The 22,412-nt window shown below is 47.2% G+C and overlaps 1 protein-coding gene across 2 annotated transcripts in view; it reads right to left on the bottom strand.

Moving 5' to 3' along the window:
• The window catches only part of DRD2 (dopamine receptor D2), a 72,683-nt gene that overhangs the window by 28,924 nt on the left and 21,347 nt on the right, over positions 1-22,412 (bottom strand). The window lies entirely within an intron of this gene.

Below are 22,412 nucleotides of genomic sequence, written 5' to 3'. Positions count from 1 at the left end.
AGATCTTCAGAATCCAGGTCTCAGATGCATCTCCAAGACAGGTGCCTTGACCTGAAGGGCAAACATGGTTTCGTCAAGGGTGTGTCCAGGCTCCCCCCTCCACCAAGCTGTTAGGTCTCTGACTGCTGTCTACAGGGCCCCATAGGAACCCTCACAACCTTACAAAGAGGGAAGTTGAGGTCTAGGCCACACCCAAGTTTCCTCAGAGTCCTGGGCACCATGAGACAATCAGACGCTTTCCAGAAAATGACACTCTTGGAGTCTCCAGGGCAGCAGGCTGCTATGGCGAAGCGAGCTCTGAGGAGGACCAGACACATTGGATTTGGGCGGAGCAGATGCGCGTGGGTAAGAACTGGGGTCTCACCTCACCCTCTCTCAGCCCAGGGGCTGCCTCTGGGCTCATCCCTTCAGGCCAGTTTAGCCCAACTTCCTCCTGCTGCCCCCTTTCTCTCCTTTCCTTCCATGGGGTGTGGACCCACCAACAGGGCAGTACTATGGGTCTGGGCATCTTGTCCAGCCCGAGCTCCTGGTACCTCACCCCGAGGGGGGCAGCAGGGGCATAGCCACAGAAGGGTCGCAGGGAGGCCGTTTCCCAGCTCCAGGGCACGCTGGGGTCCTGGACAGAACCCCCAACTTCCTCTCTCACGTGATAGAAGTAAGTCGAAAGGGCAGCCACAGTGATGGGCAGAGTCCTGATAGCTGTGCCCACTGGCACTGCCTACCCTCCCCCCCTCCACATCCCTGTCCCCAACATTTGAGGCTTTTCTAAGAATGATGACCATAATATAAAGAGGAACAGCTTCTTTCTATTCGGGGAATTGAAGAAGTCAGTATGGCCTCGTTTTGTTTTGTTTTTAAATCAGACAGACAGACTTGGTTTTGTTCTCATCTCCAGTGCTTGCCAGCAGTGTGGCCTTGACAATGCAATCGCTTGGGGCCTAGTCTTTTCATCTGTAAGATGGAGACAGTAACTCCTCCCTGGCATCGTTGTAAAATTAACTTAGAAAATACAAATAAAGGGACCAGAATGTGGTAGACGCGCAATAAATGGCAGCTAATGTCATTATGAGGAATGCTACCACTGCCAGAAAGATGGAATTGAGCTGTGTGAGGGTCCCAGCAAAAGCCCAACCTGTGTGAGGGGCCCTGAGAGAAAGGCACCCCCAATAGCCCCCAGTCCTCTGCACACTCCAGAGAGACTCCAGCCATGCTTAGCATGTGGTTCCCACCTATCAGCCCGAGATCCAGCCCTGAGATTTTGTGGGCACCCAGCAGGTGGCCTTGGTCCTCTCCATGTGGACCTGCAGCAACCTTGACTCTTCCCTCTAAATCTGCTTGAAAAAGAAGCCTTCCCTCGGGATACAACACCTCTGAGAGTCTCTGTTGTTGAACGCAGAGGTAGGCCAGGCACACAAGGAGACCTGGAGAAATCTATGAGGGATTGAGCAACCGTCAGCACGGGATTATTTCATCCAAAGGTAGATGTCTGATATGCAGAAGGACAATTCAGTTCCCTTGATGAGCTACTCCTGTAATTCTCAATTGAATAATTAATCACTGGTAATAATTGAATAATGAGAGCAGTCGTACCCAATTTCAGAGAGTAGTGGCAGAATCCAGTAAAGTGATCTATTTCAAAGTGTCTTGCAAACTCTAAAGTTCCATAAAAGAAAACGTTAGTGTGCTATTATCACTTCATTTTAGACCTTCCTTTGGCCATCTATAATGCGGCCATATCTACATTCTCACTAAGGAGCCACCGGCTAGCAAAGGTGGTTGGTACCATCCGATTGCTATCTGCAGGTGTCCTTTGGGGCCCTCTTGCGTCTGAGTCTGGCCCACCTCTCTGTGTCTAATGGGCAGAGGTCATCTTAAACCTGTGCATGTCCTCAGCCTCTACTGTTAATGACTGTTGGTGGACACTGACAGCAAGTGCCACTTTGCATAGCTCCAAACAGGTGAGACTACAATTCCCATGGGGTTATCTTGAGGATCAAATGAGCTACAATAAGCCCTTAGCCTAGTCTCTGGTCCAGACGAGGCATTCAGTTGTTCCTATTCTCTTGATGGCTAACATGGAAAACTGTAAAATATTCCATTGTACTTCAGGAAGAGACCGTAGAGAAGATCTCATCTAGTCTCTTTATCTTCCTAAGACACAGAAAAGTATCAGGACTCGCCCGAATTCATAGAGCTGGTGGCTTTCATTAGCAGGATTGCAATGAAAGGTCTCTAGACAGGTCCCCGGCTTCACCCTGACATGGCTCTTTGTCCGACTCATGGAATGAGCTCAGTATATGGCAGGTATTTGCTACCACCATGAGTACTATGATTATCATCTTCATCTGCATTTTCAAACATATTAAGTCAGCTCTGTGCATAGCTCTCCTGAGTCTACCCTAAACTCATCCACCTTCTTGCGTACATTCGGCTCCCCCATTCCTGTCCTCAGCAGCTAGCATTTGGGAACCTACTTACTACACACACAATCCCCATCCAGGCTGTTCACTTCCTGTCGATAACCCTTTTCTTGTTCTTAACCTTTTTTTTAAGGGCTGCTTTCCAAGCCTGCCACTTCTCTCGCTTTCCTCTGGATGTTGGTGAAGCCGTGCACACCACAGGGTATGTGTTCAGGGATGGTGTTGGACGTTCAGGGCCCCAGGCCGGGCAGGATTTTTTATGAGACGCTGCTTCTTGAGACAATTTCTTTGGGAGGTTTTCTGTCCCATTCTCCCCCAGGAGCCTGGGGGAAGGGCTGAACCTCTGGATGTGTTGTTCAGCAGCCTGTCATGGGCAATGATGGAGACAAAAGCAGAGGGGAAAAACCCAAATCCAGGAGGGCCTTATTACATGCAAAAATGGCAGGGAATTTCTAGGCAGGAGAGCTGCCCAGCCACAGAGAATGCTGGATGGAACCAGGGACCCTGCTCAACCCAGGCCCTCTTCTCATAACTGCTGCCTCTGACTCTCCCACCTGTGGAGCCTGGGGAGAGGGCAAGTGAGGGAAGGAGAGAAACAGAGAAAGCACCTGTCGGAACGTCACTAAGGAAACACCTCTGGCTGGAGCTGCCACACTGGCTTTTGATCCTGAGAATTTCTGAGGCAGAACATAAACATTTCGGTCTTACCATGGGACTCCTGGGACATAGATGAGCTAAGTTTTCTGAGCCCGTCATGGCAAACAACATAATGTCGCTAATCAAACTTCCTCTGCGCCTACCCAATTTGATAAATGAGACTTTGATGCACTAAGTGAAGATGAATTAGCAGTAATGAGGCTGTGACAGCTCCCTGAGGCACAGGCTGAAGGAGAGCTTTGATGGCTGTGGCAGGAGGGAGGGGAAGCTCTGCTCAGGATCAGCTCGAGCTGCTGAGTTCGTGCAAATAACCCGCTGAGTTCGTGCAAATAACCTGCCGATGCCAAGGCACCTCAGCTTTCACCCACAAGCCATGCGTTCGCACACATAAAGTCACCATCCAAGAAGTTTAAGCCCAACACATATCTGACAGTTTGCTATCTTCCTGTTACATGCCACATGCCATAAGTCCCAAGCCAGTAACAACTTTGGTCAGGCCAGAATATGAAATCAACCCATTTTTTGCATGGGAAAATGGAGGCTGGTGACGGCAGCCTGGTAAAATCTTTATTTGCAAGGCTTCCTATGACTTGGGCATACTGTCCACCAACCCTGCAAACTGGCAGCCTACAGGCCACATTTAGCTTGCAGATATGTTCTGTTGGACTCACATAGCATTGCTGAAAAATTACAATTTATTGCCAGTAGTTAAAATTTGGAGATTTTACATTAAAATACAGATCTCTAGCTTCTCTTATAAAAAAAAATCACAAGATTTTGGAAGCACTAGGTCAGAATTCTTGCAAAACAATAACAAGCTGCGACCAAGTAGAGGCAGCCGTCTTCACACAGGGTACACATGACTGCAGAAAGCAAGGCCCTCCCCAGCCAGAGGAGGACCCAGCTTCTGGGGACCAGGCTGCGTCTGCTCTCCAAGGATGGAAGAAGAGGAAAGGGAAGGAGCCGCAGCTCCAACCTGCAATTGCCCCAGTTTGAAAGGAACAAGGCCTTGGCAGAGTCCTCTTCCTCCTGGCATCATCCCATCCAGCCCCAGCCAGTTGGGCAGTGCCCTCAAGTGTACCCCAGTCCTCACCAATCCTTATGTATTGCCCTATGCCCAGTTGGTTTCACTCAATTTACATTTATGGCCAGGTCCCAGAATATATGTAAGTTTGAGTCCCGTTTTGTAACAGTATCTGCGCTAACAGCTATATGTTGCTGACCGACCAGGGCTATGTCTGAATTAAGCTTCAATATCCTCTTACCTGATTCTCGCCATCAAGGCTGGTGGCAGCAGGAAGGTGGGAGTCTTGAGGCTGGGGAGGCTTTAGGAAAACTGGTACCTTCTGAGAAAAGCAGAGACTTTTCTACCACTCCCTAGCCCTGCCTGGAGATTTCAGCCTTCCCTCCAGAGGCCCCTGTCCTGCTGTTTCTGAAACGCAGGATCCCTTGGGGCCCTTTCTGCCCAGCTGATATCCAAAGTGACACAGTAAAAACAAATTTTTCTCCCCAAAGGTTGCCTTCGCTTTACACTTTCTATGACTGATTGCCTAATACATTTGTGGCCCAGGAAGTAGTAACATCTTCAGCAACTGGGGTTTGCACTGCAGGTTGAAACAAAACATTCCATCTTCCTGGCAGGAGACAAATGGGGGTCTGGAGTCTCCTGTGTGCACCAGCCTGACAGGCAGGGCTGCTCTGACCTGGGAGAGGTACCCTGTTCACGATCCTCTCCACCTTCCACACTCTGCACAGTGCTGGGCTCCCTGTGGGAAGGCCGGTTCTGTTGCCCCACCCTCTTTCCTTATCTGTAATTCTAACAAATATACAGAGTGTACTTGATGGAGGAGAGGGCCAAGGATCCTCTCCTCTCCAGGATGGATGGTGATGACAGTAAACAGTTGAACCCAGATGCCACTGGTACCTTCTGCTTCCACTACAGGAAATATCAACATCTTGACTTTTTTGAGAGGATGATGCTCAGTGGTCTGCTCATCACTGGTCTCTGCCTCTTCCAAATTCCTTTCTCATTTATGGTCTCTATTACCCCCTCCTCCAAGAAGCCTTCCATGATCTTGTCCAGGAAAAATTACTTGTTTATTCCTCTTCAGTCTCACAGCACACTATTCGTTCATCCTGGTGTTTGTGGTATCAAAACCTGCAAGTCTGTCTCTTCCCACCTCTTGTGCTGTTTCATGGCAAGGTCTGTGTTTTGCTCCTCTTTTGCTCCTCTAGCATCTGGCACACGCCAAGCAAGGAGTGGGAGCTTAGCAAATCACAAGTAAATTAGGGTGAAAGCTCATATACTCAAAAAGGTCTCCAGAGCCCTCCTGTTGGTGCGTTGGATGAAACATCGCTCTCCAATCCTGCTCTCAGGAAAGAGTGCTGCCCAATGCCGATGGCACACAGCGTGCTCCCAGGAAGCTGTGCTCTGCCTGTTCTCCTGCCTCCCCTGGAGAGCTATGAGCTTCCAGTCAGTGAGGTCTGCTCCCTCACCTTTCACAATAGCTGTTGTATTATAATTGCCATTAAGTTAGCTCACTATTTCATAAATAGCTAAATATGAATACCAAATCGAAACACTGATTCCATAAAACCTAAGTTAAATGCATTGGGGAAATGTCTGAGAAAGAAAAATCACTAGAAACAAACAAAAATCCTGATTAGTTATATTTGAATGAGATAACTAAAAATTATGAAAATCTAAAGGCCTACATTTGTATTGTTCAATAAGTTTAAAATCTTTGCTTTGCTTTAAAAAGTAAAAGTAAAATTTCCGGAAGTTGTCTACACAGCATTAGGCAATACTTATGCAAACAAGATGAGGCAAAACTCGAATTGGTGGACTCATACTCAAAGAAAAGACCCAAGATATACCCAAAAAGCTTGGTAAATGAATGTTCCAAGGTAAAAAGAAATGTTTGCAGTATCATTTTTTAATGAATCTTCTCGTGAATTAACTTTTTAAAAATTTATTGGGGTGACAATGGTTAGTAAAATTACATAGGTTTCAAGCGCACATCTCTATAATACATCATCTATATATCACATTGTGTGTTCACCACCCAGAGTCAGTTCTCCTTCCAGCACCATATTTTAATGAACTCTGTGAACGGACATGCAGCCATACTGGACAAGAAGGCTTTTACAAGAGGGCCAGTATGGTAGCTTTTCCTGCATGTTTCTGGTCTCTCTACTGGGGCTAGACAGCCCTTGAGAAAACGACATACGTTTTGCTTCTATAACCTGCATACCTGCGCGTTGCACCCTGTGGGCCACCTGTAAACGGTGGCTGATGGTGACTATGGTTGCTTATTTATCCAGCACGCTCATTGAGCCCCTATTATATGCAGCACTGATTAGGAACCAGGGTACGGCACTGTACAACAAGCAAGCCCCTTGTTCTCAGGGAGTCTGCTGTCTATATAGAGTGGCTGGCTCAATGGCTGAGGCTCAGATGCGAGTGCAAGCTGGACAGTGTGAGTCAGAAGGGGGACAGAGCTACTGTGGCACACCACACAGGTTACCGTCCTACCACTTTTGTAGTTGAACGGGATCATTCACTATACTGAGCAGACTTTTGGCAGAAGCAAAGGGTCTGGAAAGCCAGAGAACTATAAGTAGAAAAGGATGAAAGCAAGACTATAGAACCCTGTGCTGTCCACTCCATCACAGATGTTTAAACTAGGTGTCCCACATTCTGCAAATACCTGACCAGTACTCTTCAAAAGTCTCAAGGTCATGAAAGACAAGGAAAGACTAAGGAACTCTCACAGTTTGGAGAAGACCAGGAAGGCATGAAACGAAATGCAATGTGGAAACCCAGAGTGGAGCCTGAACCAGATAAAGGACATTAGTGGAAAAACTGGGGAAATCCAAATAAAGCCTGTTCATTTAATTAATAGTATTGAACCAACGATGCTTTCTTAGTTTTGATAATTGCACCATACTTAGTTTAGGTAAGATGTCAACATTAGAGGAAGCTAAGTGACAGGTATATGGGAACTCTCTGTACTACTCCTGCCATTCTTCTGCAAATCTAAAATTATCTCAAACAGAAAATAAGCGACTCACTGTGGCGCACTATGGTCACGTGGGCGGCACCTCTGATACCCATGTGTTTGTGTGAAGGGGCGGAGCCACAGCTCCCACCTGTATGGAAGGATGCTGGAACTCCTCCTAGGAAAAGAGGCTTTCCTACCCACTCATCCATGGGTAGATACAGCGTCAGGTGTGAGTCAAGCTTCTTGTGCAAGGGGCAGGAGGCAGAGGAGAAAGAGAAGGAAATTAATAACTGCCAATTGATCAATTTTTAATACTAGTCATTTTAATCACCTACCATATTCTGGGCAGTGACACTTCTCATATAGGTGTTCTCCTTTAGTTCTCATAATGTTCCCAGTTTTCAGGTAACTAAGGCCCAGAGAGGTTCAATTTTATATCCATATCCCAAGTGGTAGGTGGTGGAAACAAGACTCTACCCAAGGGCAGCCTGTTCCCAGAGCCAGTGCTGGGTACGGAAATGCTGGGAGTACCTGGGAGGCTCTTGCCAGCCTCGGTTCTGGCGCATTTCCAGGGCTGAGTCTGTGAATGCCAGTGAGTTCCCCTATCCTGGCCCAGGAAGTTTCTCTCTCTCTCTCTGACCTGCGCTCCTCCTCCTGCAGTTTCCTAGTGGACCATGGGGGCCTGCCTGGCTCCTGCTGGGAACATGGACTGTTCACACATGGGAAGCAAATGGAGGTTCTGGCTCCTCCTGCCCACTCATCTCTTTCCAGCGGTGCTCCCTGGAGCACGAAGGCAGAGCTGCTCCCTGAGCCCGAGGTGCATGCATCCCACCGCTAATTACTCAGAGAGCCTCACTATCCGAGTTTTCCTTATAGTTATTTCTGCCAGGAAAACCAGTTTCTACCCCCTGACACTGAGTCAGACACGGGGCTGCTGCAGGCGTTAGAGAAAAACTGACTCTTCTCTACAACAGCCGTATTAGTAATAGTAGCTACTGTTTACTGCCCATTCGCTGTGTACTGGACATACTGTATACTTTACACACCTTTTTTATAATTCTTAAAACAACCTCAAGTAAAGTGTTTGAAAAATGAAGCCTTTTTAAAAAGGTAAATATTATTAATCCTTTGACTACAGATAAAGCAGGTGAGGCTAACGCAGGTCGTAACCCAGTGTGGCGGTCAGCACAGGGGAGGGCGGAGGCCTGGATGTGTCCAGCTGCAGAGCCCTCTTTCTCCGGGGCTGGAAGGCCCTTCCTGACATACGGAGAATGCAGGACACTGTCTTAGCTGTTTCACCCACGTCACTGCTAAGCCTCACAGCAGTCTACAAAGTCAGTACAATGGTCCCATTTTACAACAGAGGTTGATGCAGGCAGTTGTGAAAACAAGAAGGAACCTGTAGCATTTGCAACGCTAACACTGGGGCTGCTTCTTCCCACCTGTAATGCCACTGAGAAACTTTGTCACCGCACAGCTAGTAAATGGCAGATCTGAGCTTCAAACCCAGGCCCCTCTGGTTCTCCAAAACCCATGTTCTTGCTGCCGTTATCAAAGCCAAGTTCACTGGCCTTGGACTACTGGTTGGTAATGTACAATCAAACAGAAAAAAGCTCTTCTGAGATGTGCAGTCATATGGGCACCATTTTGGAACCAGGTGTCTGTGGCAAATGAAAATTATGTGTCACCCACAGCGAGGCATATTCTGTTTCCAAAGTCGGAGTTATTTGCACAGAACCAGCCACACTTTCTCATCTGCCTGCCTCCTGCCACATGTACTGGTGTAACAGATCCTATCTGGCCCCTCCGATCTCGTCTGTAGCCTTGACTTGAGCAGGACTAGAACTGGGCTGAGAAGAGTGCGGCACGAACGCCGAACATACACAGATCTGTGTCAAAACCCTCAGAACATTTGAGGACAGACCCGGTAGTATATCACAGCCTTTGGAAGTCCACACCTGTCCCAATTCTGCCTCAACCTCCAAAGATAGCAGCCCCCACACACCCTGAGTCTGGACTGAGAGAGGCATGGGGTGAGATCAGGAGACCACAGCCCTCCACGGCTGCATTCTACTCCACAGCACCCCTGTCTATCCCCACTGTTGCTGCCCTGGCAATTGCACAGGCTCCTTGATGTTTTTCTAAAACCACAAAATCCTCTCCCACTCCTGCACCTTTCCTGGCCTGCTCCCTCGGGTTTCCTATCGAATTTGCGAGTTCTGGCACATCTCTGTTGCACAGAACACCTGGCATGGGTGGATGGAAGCAGCTGTGAGAATAAGAAATGCTTCCATACCACCCTCTGAAGGAAAAAAAAAAAGAACTAAAAAGAAGGAGCTGCTTGTTCCAGCACTCACATAGCTCATGAGCCAGTCAGCCAGAAACTCTGCTGTTCACCTTGCTTACGAGCGAGGCCACTAGGGCTCAGTGGGCAACAGGGAACGAAGGCAGAGCTCTGGGGCTCAGTGCGCACGTGAGGCAGGACGGACTGACACAGGCTGTGCAGGGAAAGGGCTCTGGGGCTCAGTGCACATGTGAGGCAGGACGGACTGACACAGGCTGTGCAGGGAAAGGGCTCTGGGGCTCAGTGCACATGTGAGGCAGGACGGACAGACACAGGCTGTGCAGGGAAAGGGCTCTGGGCCAACGGCTGGCCCGGGTTCTAGCCCAGCTCTGCCGTGCGTTTCCAGCTGTGGGACCTCAAGCTTGTCACTTCCCTCCTCTGGGCCTTGTTTGCAAATATGTGTGGCTTCTAGAGGACCTGCAAGTCTTCGTCCTCCCAATGTCTTGCCACCTTGTCATGACGTGATCTTCAGCCGTGCCAGGGGGAGGGGCCAGTGTTGGACAGCGGGCACTTAGCGTGCTCGGGGCGTCCTTCCCTGTCAGTCTGGGAATAACTGTCTGCTATGGTTACTGCCCATTAAAGCGGATGTCTGTGGTCCTGGTGAGGGTAAGTCCCCACAAAAGGAGCCCGAGGGGTGTCTGGGGGTCAGGCCTAGCAACAGAGAACATGCTCAGAGGATCTCCCAGGTTGGGAAGTCACCATCGCTCTGTGAGATGGAGCCAGGAGACAGGGAGTTGGGGGTGAGTCACCAGGGATAATGAGCTTCAAGACAGAAAGACTCAGACATCTTCTGACACCCTTTTCACACACTGATGAGATTTCTCGTCCAGAGGCCAGTAGAGGACTCATGCCTCGAAGGTAGCCCAGAGCAATGGGGGCAGATCTAGCTTCAACCTGGGGCAGCCCAGCTTGGAGGCAACGGGCTGGTAACCGTTTCTAGCGCCCACCTGAGTCCAGATGAGCTGTGGCTGGGAACCACACACCATGCTCTGGGGGAACTCCCTGCCTATTCCTGGAAACACAGGACTCCTGGCATCTTCTCAGAGCTGCTTCCCACTCTAATAAGCCCAGGAGTCCCTGCCACAATATTTCCCCTCTGCAGGAGCTGGTGTCTCAGGAATTGCAGCGTGGTGCTCCCTTGACAGCAGCAGTAATACCTCTCCCAGTCCTGGCCCCAGACACAACAGAAGGAACTGGGGAAGGCAGAACCAGAGGCCTGCTCTTGCTAACTGTCCTCACCCGACAGCAAGGGCAAAGCAGTCTGCCCCGTGCCTTCCTCACGCTGCTCTCGTTCCGGAGAGGCCTGGGCTGACTTCATTTGGGTTCTCCTGAGATAAGGGTTGATAAGGAGCAGGGCAGTTCTCCCCAGCCACATCCAGAGGACCTGAGCCACGCTTGGCCCACAGGCCGGGGGCCTGGACAGAGGAGATGTGAGGAGTCAGGAAAAACTTGGGGTCTCTCCTCCCTCTCCGATCTATATCCTTATTCCTGACCATCCAGCATGAGCCTCTAAGACCACCTCCCAAAACTCAGGTCATCGCCTCACTCAAAATACTTTCCAACGACTTCCCCAAAGGACAAAGTCCAGGTTCTTTGCTCTCTACCTTTGACCTTCCAAAATTACACCTGCTGCTCTCCTGTGGAAAGGCCACACTCTAGTTAAAGCTGATCTAGTCTGTGGCTTTTCCTACCTCCTTGCTTTGTCTCATCCTCCTCATCCCCTCAACTGTGAAAGTCGCCATTTCTCCACCTATCTGCATTCCCAGCTGTCCAAAGCCACACTGACCCTGAAGGACTGTCCTTCAGGAATTCTCCTAGAAGAGACCTTCCCCAATGGCCTGAGCTCATCAGCTCCTCTTCTCTGCACTCCTATGGAGTTTGATACATGAGGCTTGGACAGGTGACATTCATAACTAGTTTTCATTCTAAAGCTGAGGGGCATCCTAGAGCCCTGGGAAAGGAGGGCACCTGAGATGTCCTGGGAAGCTGGGCAGGTGAGACAGGAAGGGCTTAGCACTCATTAGGTGCAGGTATGGCAAGCACCTGTGCTATGCAAATGAGCTGTAAACTGCAGATGTCCTCTCAACAGGCACAGATCACAGTAGGCCAAGGGCAGGTCTTAAAAAGCATAACGCTCTTGCCATTGAGCACACAGCCACAGTAGGTGCTTAATAAAGTTTGCTGAATAAATGAATGCTGTATAAGCAGAGTGACAGAGTGACGTGGAACTATTCCCACCAAGATGGTGTCTGCCAGGGAGAAGCTACTGGGAGGCAGGTCAGGATTCTAAGCTGGAATAATAGTTGACGAAAGAGCGGAACTAGCCTTCATAGCTGGCAAGTGAATATGCTCAGACAAGCCAGATGGGTCTTCCAAGATTTGGAACCTGAGAGACTACTGGAGAAGTGAAAAGTCGCCCCAAAGTCAGAGCAAGATGACTGAAAGCCCAGGAGACAATCTTGGTGTGATGTATCCCAGTGGGGGAGAACTGATTGCTCCCTGAGCTGGCGCCAGCCGTTTGTTGCACTTGTCACCTTCAGGGTTAATAGTTCACATTTTGTATGCACCTATCCCCGGCACCTAGCGCAGTATCTGGCACCTGGGGGTACCCTCCATAAATGCAATGTTCACGAGTGAAATAGTGGATGGGCTGGTAAACTGGGGAGAACATGCCCCATCTAAAGGAGGCCCCTCAGTCTACTGTTGTCATATGAGAATACGCCAGTTTCAAATAAACATCCCATGGAAATCTGGATGTTTATTTGAAATTCCCTTATTTTAAAATATTGGCAACTAATTCTCACACTGTTTGAGCCAAAGAACTTTGATGGGTCAGACCCAGCTTGCATCCTCCACTCCCACCAACTAAAACACCAAAGCTACACGAAAAACCAGTTAAAGACATTGTGGCATTCTTCAAAGGCTTCACAATAGCTCTGGCCAGGCAGGGCAGGGTTATTACTCCCTCTTTAAGAGTTAAGGAAGCTGGCCTGGAGAGGCTGATTTATTTGCCTAAGGTCACTCAGCTAGTTAGTAGCAAAGGCAGGATCAGAACTCACAACTCAACACTCTTTCTTACAGGCTTTCCCCCAAACCCCACACTGTCTCCAGGTCTTAGAGAACAGCAGAGTCAAAGCAGCAGTCTGAAGAGTCTGACTCACAGAGATCTATGGCTTCAGCTAGTTGATCATGGTGTCCCTAGAAGAGAAGTAAGTGGGCATCTATTAAATTCTTACTTGATCTGTATAAGTGGAAGAGTTCTTCTAGGTCAATTAAACAGAAGCCTAACTTGAATCACCAAAACAGTCATAACCCCTCAGTCAATTTCCAGACTTGCGTCAATTTACAGACCCAGAGTGCCTTGAATGAAGGGGAGGCCAGTTCCATTTAAGGAAGACCTTTACAGCACTGCCAAAAATTTATGCTGTGAACCTCCCCATCTTTACCCAAAGGGACCTACGGCCTTTTACCAGGGTGACCGTGCACTGGAGAAAACGAAATAATCTGACTTTCCAGGATTTACAGGATGCTGTCTCTGAACCGACACTCATTCCAGGAGACACAAAACACCACTGTCTGTGGTCCATCAGCCCTGGTCGGGGCTCATGGAAGTAGGTGATCAGTAAGGTTTTGAGCTCACTTTCTCATGATTGGTCCAGTGAGTCCCCAAGCCCATTCTGTGGTTATTTCCCCAGTTCCAGAATGCATATTTGCACTAGACATACTCAGCAACTGGCAGACTCCCCCAAAGCACAGGACCAGCTGGATTCCTTTGAGCTGTTAAGAAAATGTATCCAAAACGTAGAAAAAAGGCAACAAAGCCACTTAAGGCCCATCTGACTCTCTACGGAAGGATACCTTATTTATTTACTGTTTACTATCCAAAAAGGGCCCACCCTGTTAGGTAGATATTAAAAGGGAGAGAATTGATAATATGCTGCGAATGACTTCCATCCAGTAGAGAAGATAATCCCAAACCGTATGATTTTATTGCCCTGTAAGACATTAATAAGTTTTGCATCTAAATTAGCAATCTTGTTCTAGCTTTCTTCCTTTCTTCCATTGAATATATATATATATATATATATATATATATATATATATATATATATATATTTCTCACATCATTTTTTTTTTAAAAAGATCTTATTGGGGAAGGGGAATAGGACTTTATTGGGGAACAGTGTGTACTTCCAGGACTTTTTCCAAGTCAAGTTGTTGTCCTTTCTATCTTAGCTGTGGGGGGTGCCATTCAGCTTCAGGTCCAGTTGCTGTTGTTAGTTGCAGGGGGCACAGCCCACCATCCCTTGGGGAGTCGAACCCGCAACCTTGTGGGTGAGAGGACTCGCTCCAACCAACTGAGCCACCTGGGAGTTCAGCGGCAGCTCAGCTCAAGGTGCCGTGTTCAATCTTAGTTGCAGGGGGCAGAGCCCACCATCCCTTACGGGAGTCGAGGAATTGAACTGGCAACCTTGTGGTTGAGAGCCCACTGGCCCATGTGGGAATCGAACCCGGCAGCCTTCGGCGTTAGGAGCAGGGGGATCCAACCGCCTGAGCCACCGGGCCGGCCCTTGCATCCTCCTTTGAAGCTAGCTTTGTCATCTCGCTGGTTCTCTCATTAATGAGCTACATAAATATTTGACATGTAATTGTTTGAGAAATATGTTTTTAACCTTCTGAAAGTTATTACTTTAACAGCTTATATGACTCGAAAATAAAACCTCACAGGGAAATTCAGCAGCTGGGATGGGTCAAGAGGGTCAAGAGGCTGAGAGAACTCCACTGTCTCATTTCTTCCCCCGTTATCTGGCTCCCCACCAACCAAGGCACTTGGCTCACACCAGCCTAACTGTAGGCAAGCTATATGTATATTTCCTCATTTAATGGTGTTTCCTGGCTTCAGGCCCCGTCGTTGTGGTCTCACCACTGCCCTCAAAGTGAGAGGGGGCTGACTCCAGATTAGATGTGGGAGACAGGTGTTTTCCAAGTAATTGGGAGCTTGACAACCTCTCCAGGAGTCAGAGATGAAGACCATGAGAAACGCCAATGCCACCTGGCAATCTATGTGCCAGTGAATCCTTTATGTAAAGGATTTGTTAAATAAACACACCAGAGAAGCAGCAGGAGCTGCCAAGTGCTTCTCTTGTGGTCTCCATGAGATGGAGTGAGCTTGTCTAAAAGTTATCCCTTGCTTTCCACTCTTGGCATCAGGAGGCAGGACCATTGTGTGAGTGTGTGTGTGTGTGTGTGTGTGTGTGTGTGTGTGTGTGTGTGTGTGATGGAGGGAGGAAGAGAGGGGGAGGGGGAGGGGGAGGGGAGGGGGAGAGAGAGAGAGAGAGATCTGTTGATCCAGGTCAACACGGCTCCCCAGGGTCCATCTCAAGCCCTACATTTTCTGAAAGACTTCCCTGCCCCTGTGACATCTCGTGGCACCACCCTTCTCTGAAAGGGCGTTTGTTGTATCTAGCACTCACATTATACTTTATTATGCTATTAGAAGGCCTAGGTCTCAGTCCTGGTTCTGCATCCTGTTAAGCTGTGTGACTTTGGGCAAGTCACTTAATCTCTCTCTCCCTCTGGAAGCCACTTTTCTCACCTCTAAATGGGAATAACAACAACTTTCTTTACATCTTGGGGAAGTAAGGATCAAGTCTTCAGTTCCTATCCTGGCTCTACACATATAGTATTAAAAAATCTTTAAACTGGGAAATCTACTTAACTGCTGTTACTCATTTTACTCATATATGAAGTGGGGTTGATGATGAGATAATACTTACTCCACTGGGTTGTTGCAAAGATTAAATGCGGTAACGTGTTGAGTGATTATACTGATGTCTAGCATTCCATAATTCCATAAGTGTTAACTATTGCAACTAAAGATGTTTGAAGCAGCTGGATTCTCATCAAATGAGAAGTTTTGTAAGTATGATTGACCATTATATTATTCTCTGAATGTTTCAGATGTATTAGTTTTGCCTCCTTGGGTAGATTTCAAGCTTATGAAACCGTTTAGCAAATATTTATTGAATACTTTCCAAGTGCTAGGCAGTATGGATACCAAAATAAGTAAGACATAGTCATTGTCTTCAAGATCATAGTTCAGCGGGAGAAACAAGTACAAAGGTGATTACATGTGATATAATAGAGATGACAGCACATGGGAGGGTCACCTAACCAAGCTGGAGTCTCACAGGTTTAAAGAAAAATCCCCTGCCTGCTCTTCACACCCCTAGACTCTGCTCCTAGGATAAGGTCTGGGACCTAACAGAAGCTCGACAAATAGTATTTGTTGAATAAACATGGAGAATTAAGCAAACTTTCCTTTTACCTATGTCACCTAGAGTCCCTTTGGTGGGGGGAAGAGAGGAAGGGAACTAACATTAATGGAGAACCTGACACATCCCAAATACTAGGAAATACAGCATAGACCATGCTCACCTAGATCAACAGCTGGCTATGCAGCTTTTTCTTCCCAACTCTGCATTCAATGAAGTCATTATGACATCAAGTCAGCAGCATGACATCAGTCCCAGTTTGAGTATTTATACAATGAAATCAACAAATGTTACAAACCAGAACATTTTTTTTTCCTTGGAGATCTGGTTGTTAAAACATTTACCAGCTCACAGCCATAGCGATCTCTCACAATAATCTATTTTCCAGCTGCGGAAACCAAGGTTCAAACAAATTAAGTAATTTGCTCCAAGTCACACAGACCATCGAGGGCAGACAGGATTTGAATTTGTCTCACTTCAAGGCCCTGGTTTGTCCCTAAGTAACTTAAGACGCTTCCCTGTCAGGCCCCAGTGGGTTTGATCAGGATCAGATTAGTGCATTCTTTGTATTTCCTCCTGGCTGAAGGGGAGAGCAGAAAAGCTTCACCCTTGACTAGACTCTTTGTAAAAATCAGGGCTCCCCACAGCCAGTACAAGATCTTTGGGAACCCCATGATATTTGCCTTCTTTATTATCCACTTTGAGAGTCCTTATTCAGCTCCATCAAGAATGAACGAACGTATGAAAAGATGTTCAACATCACTAATCATGAGAAAAATGCAAATCAAACCCACAATGAGATACCACCTCACACCATTTAGAATGGCCACTATTTATTTTATTTTATTAATTTTTAAAATTTTCTTTGAAGGAACATCTGTTTCAATCCTTTGCCAATTTTATAATTGGGTTATTTTTCTTCTTATTACTGATTTGTAAGAGTTCTTTATATATTCTGGACGCTAGTCCCTTATCACTCTTTTCACTTTCCTGATGGTGTCCTCCACAGCACAAATATATTAAATTTTGATGAAGTCTAATTTATCTATTTTTTTTTTATTTTGCTGCTTGTGGTTTTGGTGTCATATCTAAGAAACCACTGCCTAATCCAAGATCATGAAGATTAATCCCTATGTCTTCTTATAAAATTTTACAGTTTTAGCTCTTACATTTAGGTCTATCCATTTTGAGTTAATTTTTGTGTGTGGTATGAGGTAGGGGTGTAAGTTTATAGAATAGTCACTGTTTAAAACATAGAAAATAACAAGTTTAGTGGGGATTTAGAAAAATTAGAACCCTTGTGCACTGCTGATTGGAATGTAAAATGGTGAATCTCTATGGAAAATATTAAGGAGGTTCCTCAAAAAATTAAAAATAGAGTTACCATATGATCCAGCAATCCTACTTCTGGTTATGCACCTAAAAGAATTGAAAGCAGATCTTAAAGAGATACTTGCACACTCATATTCATCGCAGCAGTATTCACAATAGCCAAGAGGTGAAAGCACCCCAAGTTTCCATCAATAGATGAATGAATAAACAACATGCAATATATACATACAATAGAATATTATTCATCCTTATAAAGGCAGGAAATTCTTACACATGCTACAACATGGATGAACCTTGAAGACATTATCCTAAATAAGGATAATGAAATAAGCCAGTCACAAAAGACAAGTCCTGTGTGATTCACTTACTGAGGTATCTAAAGTAGTCAAATTCATAGAATCAGAAAGTTGCCAGGGGCTGGGGGAGGAGGAAATGGAGAAATGATGAGTACAGAGTTCCAGCGTTACAAAATGAGAAAGTTCTGGAGAGCTGTCATACAACAATGTGAATACACTTAACATTACTGAACTGTATGCTTAAAAATGGTGAAGATGGTAAATTTTATGTTACGTGTTTTTATCACTATAAAAGAAAAGAAATTAATGTGTAGTTCCAAGTGGAATTCAGCCTCTTCTTCCCTGCAAATCAATGAATGAACCGCAGGGCTCACAGTGAGCCTTTGTGTGCATCATTTAAGAGGCAGCCATCTCCATAGGACATAAAGATAACACACGTTCCTTCTCCTCAAAGCTTATGCACGAGTGGGAGAGGCAGATAAGTACACAGGAGACGTTGGAAAGGTCAGATGCAGCTGCACTGGAATGCGGACTGTGCACTTCCTTGGACCAGTTATTCCACCTCTGTGAGGCTCAGTGGCCACATCTGTAAAATGGAGATGGGGTCTCTTCCTTCAGTGGGTCTGGGCAATTAAAGGATATATGCTAGTAACGTCCATTGCTTTATTCAATAAATATTCATTCATTCATTCATAGAAAGCTACAAATAAACAGAAAGAAGGGGAACTCTCAGCAATAAAAAGGATGACCCTGTTCTCTTGTAGAGCACTTCATGGTAGACTGGATGTTTCTATATACTTCTAGGCAGGAAATTTATGGGTTAATCTACAGGGTTGATAGTACTTCTGCTTCCACGGAGTTGGAAGAGTACAATAGAACTGGCTCTTAGCCAGCTCCAGCTTCTTTGGCTCCAACACCTCCTGCCCCTCTCCAGGCTCTGATAACCGGGTCCCCCAAGACCAGAGCTAGAATCCCCCAACCATCACCCCCCCAGAACCAGGACCACAGCCATGGGACTTCCCTGGAATAAAAGCTCCATTTGCATCTATGTAAATGAAAAGGAGGGAAAGGGAAGCCCTGAGCCCTGTTGACCGTGAATGAAATCACTGTCATGTAAGATTTCCATTTGTCTGCTCTCTGCAGCTTCTGCCAGAGCCGCCTCTGAGCTCTGGCTGCAACACAAAACCAGGCCGAAGAAACATCTAATTTGGAAATTACGAGCTGTCCAAGTGGCAGCTCTCCAGGCTGCTGGTTTGATGCCGGTCCAGGTCCCTCTGCAGGTAGCAGTTTCAAGCGGCTGATGGGCTTTGTCACCTTGGTCCTGCTCATTGCAGCCTGGGCCAGTTACTGCCCCAGCCCTGGAAGTTGAATCTAAGAGCAGCCTCTGGTTCCCACGGCTGCCACTGGGCCTGGGGCAGGGCTGGCCAGGACCAACCTGGGCTGGGGAGGGACACCAGAGACCTGTGCCCAACTGAGCCCCAGAAGGCAGTGGCGGGTGGTGGGGAGGCAAGAACACAGAAAAGGGATTAAAAGAGCAGCTCAAGACTTGCTTAGCTCCCCGCAAGGCTCCCTCCTAGCTGGTGACACAGCCAAGACCTACAATTAGGAGAACAACTGCCTGAGGCCCTTGTTCATCAGGTTAAATGATGTCCAACCTGAGTATTTAGCACATTTTATATATAAACACACAGATCCTTGTAACACATACATAGTATTATTTTTTAAATTATAGAATGATTTTCCAGGCCTTGCATTTTGATAAATGCTTCTCTCACCAGTTACTGTGTTCTATGCCTTGACTGCCCTTTTCCTGCGTTTGTAATCTGTGTCCCACAGGCGTGACACAAAATGCCAGGTGTAGGCCTACAAATATCACCAGGAAAACCTGAGAAAAGTGTTGTGTTTATTGCTTCTCCATGTTTGCTAGTGTGGAAACACAGCCCTTTGTGGTTTCTGCTGGAGAGGCCATGGGGTCACTGGCATGCAGGCTTACTGCTTCTTCCAAGCGCCCCGGCCAAGATGAACACACTAATTTATTTGAAAGGACATGTATCAGCTGTGATCTGGAAAAACAACAGCACTAGTCCGTCACAGCCTATGCTGTGTATACGCCACCACAAATAAGCACTGATTATCTGTGTGTGTGTGTGTGTGTGTGTGTGTGTGTGTGTATGTGTGCATATGAATTAACATTTATTGAATGCCCACTATTTGTGCATAGCACTGTGGACTATGTTTATATATTTAAAAGCAGTCTCCAACTTACCCAAGTTCTAAATTTTTGAAATATACACATTCCTTCATTCATACACTCACTCCACAAAAGTTCAGGGTCTATTGTGTAGGAAACACCAAGAACAGGAAGCTGCCCTAAGTGACCTGACATGCTGGGGGCAGGGATGGGGAGGGTGGAGGGCAAGGAAAGAGGTAAGTCCTTATAATACATGGTGGCATGTGCTGTACTGAAAGTGAAGGAGATAAACTCTTCATGTGGGAGAACTTAATGTTGCTGGGGGCAGCATGAGGGCAGTTGAACCAGACAGACCTAGGCTCAAATACCAGCTTTGGTTCTTACCACCTGTGTGGCCTCGAATACATTTACGTAATGTTTGAGTCTCAGTTCCCTCATCTGTAAAATGGGAATAATAATTCCTATCTTTCATGGCTGTCACAAGAATTAAAGATGATGTGTATAAAGTACACAATATTGTCAGTATTTTAAAATAATAGGTATTATTCACTTGGGTAAACTGAATATTACTGTAGGCAAGAAAGCATCTGATTATAAAATTAACACTTTCATAGTAGGTGTTTTAAAGCAAGCAACATTAATTGGATGCCCACTATTTGTGCATAGCACTGCAAACTATGTTTACATATTTAAAAACAGTCTCCAACTTACCCAAATGGACTTTCAAATGCAGCTCTGGGTAAAGGGAGGCAGAACAAAAGATGATGGTCATAGCATGTTCCTCCTGAAAGGAATCTCATCCAATCCAAGCCCATCGTTTTAAGAACCAGAGGACGAAAGAGGTTAAATATCCCTAGACCACCCCATTAGGGGAGAACAAACATTAGTCAGGCTCCTCTGAGCCCTCTTTTCGACTAGGCCTCGTGTTTGGGCCCTATTTTAAATATGCCAAGCCCAGTTTTAACAAGAATCCCACTAAGTGAGTTTAGAGAGAATCTTCACCCTTGGTAACTGATCATACTGGCCTGTTTCAGCGAGAATCCTTTGAAGTCTGCTTAGCAAGAATCCCCTTACTGTTGATGTCTCCTCTCAGTAATTTTCCATCCACTGACCCCCCTCATTCTGCTCATTGGTTATAAATCCCGAGTTGAGGCAGATCTCTCTCCCCTACTGTGATAGTCTTCCCACCTAACACAACAGTCCTGAATAAGGACTGTTCGTTTTAACAAATAGCAGAATGATTTTTGCTTTGACAGAGTTATGGTACTGAGGCCGGAACCCAAGTCTCCTGACTCCCTAGTCCCCCATAAAGGCCCATGTGGGTTTAGTTTGCATAGAAAGGAAGCCCAACAAATTAGCATTTGGGGCCAAATCTCCCCAAAATTGGTCAGTGGGCTCCCAGGAGCAGGGCCATGGTCTCGCAGAAATACACTGGATTCTGGCTCTACATTTACTTGTCACCTTTTGTGTCCATTCTGTTGGGTTTTCCTAGGTCTCTGTGTCTGGGGGACTGAAACTCAGAGGCTATGCTTAGAAGCACTATTAAGTGGACTGTTTTCAGACAAGTAGCTCATTTTGACTATTATCACAGTTCATCCAGCTGGGCAACCAGCGCTGTTTGCTGAGGGCCCTGCATTCAGCCAGCTGGTACTGGTGCCCCCGGCCCCTCCAAGCTGCCTCAGCCACACAGAGCATGTGAGCTGTCGCAGGCAAACACCTGAGTGGGAAGGGAGAAGCCCAGTGTCTGGTGAGACAAGGATGGGCAGGGCAGGGAGGAGAGGACTGTGGGAATACCCAGCTGGGTGGGCTTCGCTGGCACAGAGAACCTGAGTTTCCCCCAAGCTGACTGTCCATGATTCCCACCTAAGGAGATCTCCAAGCTGCCAGCCTCCAAAAAGCCCCCAAGGACAGAAAGTCCACCTGCTGCTCAAGAGCTCCTGGCCCCTTTTCTGGACCAAAGGCTGCCAGCCTTTGCTGGGAGCACCCTCCCTGGCCTGTTGGAGCTTCACTGCTCAGACGAGCCCCTGGACTCTGCCGGCCACGTGTGCTCCTATCCAGGCCCTTTTCCTCCTCTCTCCTATCAGGACCATGGACTTCTAGGGCTATGGTATTACCATGGAAACGGAGTAGGAAGATGCTGTGGAGGGCAGGTAACTGTCCAGGGATGAAGAGACAGAAGGCAGAGAGGCGGGGAGGCTTGGCATCCTGGGTATGCAGGGAGCTGGTGCAGGTCCCAAGCCATGCCCCACACTGAGCCTCCGAGGCCTCACGTCCCAAAGCTGGGCTGAGAACAACTCTTTGAAAATCCTCTGCCTCCCCTTCTCTGACACCAGCCTTCACCTGTCACAGTAAGGGGATTCACCTTTCTCTCTGGGCTCACTCAAGTCATTTCACACGTAATTACTGAGCACCCACAATGGACCAGGCCATTACAGACCAGCATCCACATTGGAAAGCTGAGGAAGGCAGGCTCTGACGCCCCAGCCCCACTGGAGACTCTATAGGCAACTCCAAACGTTGCCCCATTGGCTGCAGGGATCCTCGTGGCAGACTGGAGTGTATGAGAGAACCCTGGGGTGTCTGAGGTACACTGAGAGTCAGGAGACCTGGAGGTTGGTCCTCACTCTGCCCTCACAGGCCCTGAGGAATTCTAAGGGCCTAATGGAGCCTCAGTGTTCTCACCTGTGAAACGAGAGCATTGGACTGAGGACCCGGCACATAGGAAACATGCAATAAATGCTCACAGGTTGAATGCTGAGTGAACGACTCCAAATTCCTGAGTTCCTCACAACTATGTCAGAACTGTCGTGCCCAGCCTCCACCCTCACTGGGCCTGAGCTCAAGCGCTGCAGGAAGCCAGGTTCCCACGGGCCTCCCCTTTCTGGAACACTCA

The sequence above is a fragment of the Rhinolophus sinicus genome, linkage group LG06 (genome assembly GCF_036562045.2).
Source record: "Rhinolophus sinicus isolate RSC01 linkage group LG06, ASM3656204v1, whole genome shotgun sequence".
Classification (NCBI taxonomy): Eukaryota; Metazoa; Chordata; class Mammalia; order Chiroptera; family Rhinolophidae; genus Rhinolophus; species Rhinolophus sinicus.
Note: the sequence above shows the minus strand (reverse complement) of the source record. Positions and strands in the feature narration are given on the sequence as shown.